Source organism: Triticum aestivum, chromosome 1A, assembly GCF_018294505.1.
Source record: "Triticum aestivum cultivar Chinese Spring chromosome 1A, IWGSC CS RefSeq v2.1, whole genome shotgun sequence".
Lineage (NCBI taxonomy): Eukaryota > Viridiplantae > Streptophyta > Magnoliopsida > Poales > Poaceae > Triticum > Triticum aestivum.
In genome coordinates this window covers 345,800,422-345,805,858 of record NC_057794.1, presented here as the reverse complement: position 1 = coordinate 345,805,858, position 5,437 = coordinate 345,800,422, and the positions used below count along the sequence as shown (strand labels likewise).

General features: G+C 39.1%; 1 long non-coding RNA gene across 1 annotated transcript; it reads left to right on the top strand.

The window, feature by feature from the left end:
- The first annotated feature begins 355 nt into the window (after positions 1–355).
- Positions 356–5,165, top strand: LOC123049944 (uncharacterized). The gene is made up of 2 exons (XR_006423691.1): positions 356–3,602; positions 3,687–5,165. It is a non-coding gene; the product is annotated as an uncharacterized lncRNA (long non-coding RNA).
- The last annotated feature ends 272 nt before the right edge of the window (positions 5,166–5,437 follow it).

Genomic DNA, 5,437 nt, shown 5'->3' with positions numbered 1-5,437 from the left:
TCTTGCCCATGAGGCATGGTTCGCAAGCATCAAAATGATTCATAATCAAGTGATTCCAAAAGCTCATCAACATGGATTTTCTTCATGCACTTTACACCAATATGACCTAAACGGCAGTGCCACAGATAAGTTGCACTATTTATCTATCTATCTATCTATACCTATACTAATTCTAGACTTCCTAAAATTTCCGACGTTAATTAGATTTTACGGGCCGTTAATCTGGTGGGACCAAATTATTACGGTGTAGATTAATCGACATATCTGACTTTTGATTAATTATATGCTTAATTCAGTAAAAAAAACTCTGAAGGCCCACGGTCCTTTTTTTCAGAAAAACAGAAGCCTTCTTCCCTTATCCCTATTCTCCTGACCCCCACCATCCCGTACATCAGCTGCCATGGATCGCGGCGCCGCCCTGTGCCCCAACTATTGTCGTTGCTTCCTGCCCCATCCGCCACCGCTGCCCACCGCATCCACAATCCGTTGCATCCCACCGCCGTCTCCACCGCCAGTGTGAACCATCTCTCTCCTCGGTCCTCTCTCTTGGACCAGCATGCGGCGGCGCCTGCTTCCGATTGCGTGGTAGCGACGCGGCTGGTCGAGGGAACGTGGGTGAGGCGTACTGTGTACTGTCGTCGATCTGTGCCCATCTCCTGTTCCTCTCCCATCGAACGTCGTGTCCGTAGTTACTATAACACACGACGCTCTACTATCCTGCGGCCATGCTTATAAACGACAGCAATGGTGTCCTATTGTGCCCCTTCAAACGATGGACCGCCGAGGCGCCGAAGTAGCAGGAGAAGATCGCGCTCCGCATAGCAAATTCTGCCGTGTTCTAAGTGGCTGCCCGGCAAGATAAATTTCTTCTCTGAAGTTCTCTCATGGAACTTGGGTGGAATGGATTCGTGGGTGTGCTAGGTGGAGTGCCACTTGATTGCCATGTTAGTAGGTACAATCTCCTCTCACACACGAACTTGGGTTGCCGAGGAACTGGCTCAATACTACTATCCTTTGGCTCTGCAATGGTGATTTAGATACTTTTGTTTTTTCCAATCATGATGGTTTAGTTACTTTATTAACAGGTGCTTCAGTTAGGACTAATAGTTGAGAGTGCTCGATTGGATTGAATTTGGCAGAGTACAATACAATTTTGTTGTAATTGGTGGTTTAGTTAGTTTTAAAAAATGGTTCATGGGCTCAATTGCTGTTTAGCTTACTACGATATAGTTCTGTGGATTTTCGGTGATGAATGGTGAAGCTTGGTGTGAAGTACTAGAGTTCTGCTTTTACCTATTGAACCTTACCATATTTTAAATTACCTAATACCAAATGCATTGTTGTTGTTTTTTGCCCAGTGTACTACAGTTTAATATGCAGAACTTGAGCTTTGTTTGCCAAGAAAATGTATGTGTTAATTCCCACAAGAAGGAGCAATTCATTCCCTGTCCCAAGTATTTATCACTCAACATTGATGCTTCATGTGTTTATTCTGCAGAGACATGGTCACATGGATAATTAGCATCTTTTGGCAAAGGCGGGTTAACTCACTGGAGAAATACTACCGCACCTATGACTATGAGTGTAGATGTCCACTCCTGATTTTTGAGGACCACTTTAGGATGTCATCATTAGTGCAGCTTCAAAGCTGCTTGACATTACATAACATTTGATGTTTACTAATCTGAAATTTGAGCCTAAGCAATGTTGAATAGACTTGATGGAGTTTCCAATAAGGAAATTAGATAATCTGGTGTGTGCGCCATAGGATTAGTGTTGTTTGAAGAACTTTTTCTTCTTACCAATCAGGCTAATGATTTTAACTGTTGATGCAGACCCTGTGCTGGATGGGCTGGATGTTCATCATCAACGCCAGTCAGGGTTTCAGGCTCCTGTGGAACTCATGCCATCAGCCATATGGATCTGCATGTATTTGATAGTTTGCTCAATCAGTTTTATGCCTTCAACTACAGCTAAGACTACCACATAACTTCAGTGAGATTTGTTTTCTATAGTACTTGGATTAATAATCTTCAAGACTCCAACAATATCGTCATGCTGCTTCTTATATTTACTTTCAGTTCTAGACACGTTTGTGATTTTCCTTATGGTGCACTACTAAACTGTGTGTGCTAAACCAAACATGACATTTGCGCCTTTTCAGATATGCTCATATGCATGCACGTTTCAAGAGAATGTATCTATTTAGTATATAGAAAGGTACCTAAAATGTTAGCTTATCTGGCCGACTCTTAAAATATACGGCCCTTTTACTTCTTATTGCCGTGAACATGGGGAGCCTTGAACGGAGTATGGTGTCAATAATCAGTATATACCAGAACAATATATTTGTGATATTACATATACTGACTTTGTGATAATGGAATATATACCACATTTTTCCCATGGACTTGATACCACATTTTTTAACTGATTTGAATAGCCGAAGTCATTTTTTATCTTCATTGTGGTATGTGCTACCATCAAAAGTAGTATATAAGGTACTAATTTCAAGTATATACAGAAGACCCAAAGTGGTCGGACCCTTCCACGGACCTTGCGCAAGCAGGAGCTACATGCACCGGGCTGCCCTTTACATCTATAACCATGTAGTATGCACACTGATCTTTGTGCATGGCAGTATGTAGCCTACGAAATCAAATCAAAAGGGTATATAACATATATTTGTATTGAAGTAAGTATACCGTTTTTGTGATGTAGCATATACAACATTTTTTGTAAGGCAATATATGGAATCAATATACTACTTTTTTAGTCAGTATATACATAAATGTTTGATTGAAGATACTCATAGTCTGAGGTAAATATAACTTCCATGCAAGCTGTCAAATAGTTTTCTTTTATCTTGAAATAAATTTGTTTTAAAAAATCATGGTAACAGATTTATTAAATTATTACGTGGGAGAGACCCTCAACTAATAATATTGTGTATACGCTCCTTTCCTCAAGAGGTAGTGAACTAGCGATCTATTATGCTCGACAAAATCCAGTGTACTATTATTGGGAGGGTCACATGTTCTGAAACTATGTGTTGTACATTGCTTCAGTTTGTCTGCCAGATCCGCTAAATCATTTTCACATATATTTTTCTATCAAAGTGTAGCTGGGAGTGCTGCATATCAAACGTACAGTTTTGTCTAAGTTATGGTAATTGACTCACTTAATTGTTATATATGTGGTCCAGGACCTGCTGCCCTTTTGCCAATTATTATCATGCTCACAGAACAGAACTAATAAATGGTATGTGCAGAATTAGACAATAAGAGTAAAAACAAAAGTAGGCTAGGAAAAAGATACAACATCATTAAGCGGCAGTATTATCGGAAAGATTGCACACTATTGTTGATTGCCTTGACGCCCTGTACTTCTTCGAGACCCGAAAGAGATCACTGCTTCTCCACTGTCTATTCCTCTTCATGTTAAAATACAACCTCAAACAATCTTGCGGCATGTCTCTCCCTCCTGCTACTTCCAACCCCATGGAGAGCTAACCCATGTCTCTCTCAAGACCAAGTTGGGGCATGGATCCGCTATGCTAAAGGAGCTTATTGACTCAAAACCGTTGTCCTCATCTTTATCAGGTTCATTTCACACAATATTTTGTTCTAATCCTTTTCTTGCAGGTTTATACTCTGAATCAACATTAACATTGGTTTTGGGTTCAGTCTGTTTTGTATGTGTGCTTGGATAGTGTTGTGCTCTCCAGGGATGCAATCTCGGCTCTTCTCACGTACAACCTATGGATGACTCATGGAGATTGGTTGGGAAGCATAATCCTCTCATGTACAACCTATGGACATAATGGACATCGATTGGAGTATAACTATGCTCATCAGGCGAGCTTATAAATTATATCTGCTATCTAAACAGAAGACAAGAGCATGAAGGAGCCTAATGTCAGTGTCAACGTCGTCACTGGTCAAGTTAGTAATAATTTTTTGTATCGAAAAAGAATGTCCAAGACCCTCAATGGGAGAGTTAACATCGTCAATGGCCTGCCCCAGTCTATTTACAGCTCATGGTGTTGCTTGATTTACTGGTCCGCCACAACCTCCTGTTCAAGGAAGTTCCTTGCCAAGCTGTCATGTCCTGACTTAGAGAATTGACTTCGCATGAATTTTCTTCTAACCCCTTTTTAGTCAGCGGATAGTGCAGATAGTTAGACTGGAACACTGACGATGAAGTTCTCTGTCAACTACTGAAACATCGAGGGTTCTGTTCTAATTCTGGATAACTATTTTTTTTTGCAGGCAATTGGTTTGCAAAAGCAAAGGCATGTGAGAACTACTAATGAGTTGAGCGTTGTTGCTGCTACACTTTTGGTTTTCTGTCAATTGCGTGTGACAAATACTCAATTTTATGTTAAATAGATTGTGCGTGAAATACTCGGTGCTATCAACTAGGAGTAATAGCATTGCTAGGGTAAGGGAAGTTATACTCTGTTGATGTTATCATCAACACAGAAGAACTCATATATTTTCTATTCATATACACTTTTTACGACTACGTAATTCCTGAATAAGATAGTTTCAAATTCTTTATATCTTCCGAATTGAAGACCGCTTGAACATTAATAATGGTGTTGTGATGTCTTCAGGTGATTAATATAAATCAGTCTACTTCTCAATATAATGTACTAATTTTGTTGCTATGGCCAGGGTAAGAGGTCTCTATAATGATGGCATTCTCTTTTTGTGAGAATGATATCTTTTCATGATGAGAGAAATACATTTTATTGCTTTTACTAAGCCAACCAAAAATCTGAATGTGGCCATGTATTTAGGTAATGTTATGTACCCGAGTTTGGTTGTTTCAACAAGAAAAAAAACAATGAAATTTTTTTCTTATGTTTGCACAGTGACACGGTAGAGAGATTTTCTGATTTGAAGCTTCTTGGAAATGCCAAGATGTGTGGAGCGTTTACCATCCTCTGGTGATCTTAAGAGAAATTTAGATTCTAGGAGAAAATTTTAGCAATAATGTTTCTGACCAAGTTGCATTGCATAATGACTATTCGAAGACACTACCTTCATGTCTGATTTATATAGTTTTTTTGTTCATGTCTTTAGTGGATGTTGGATCAACTACGCACATGTACTATGTATTTCGTTCTAATGGATAATCTGGCAGAAAAGTTAATGCAAGATAGTCATGTCACTACTACAAATCTCGGTTTTATTCATGTTTTCCTCTCACTACATTGTCCATCTCTTTCCTTTCATACCTATTATTTGTATAACGCTTATACATTTAAATTACCTATAGTATGTTTTTACCTTCTTTTTCTCATCAACAAGTAAGTTATGCAGTACCAGACTTCTAAACTTCAACGCTAAATATAATGTGTTGGGAGGTGCTTCTTTTGGATGCATATAGTAAAAACCTTAAGCATGTATTTCCTGCTGCCATCTAGCAA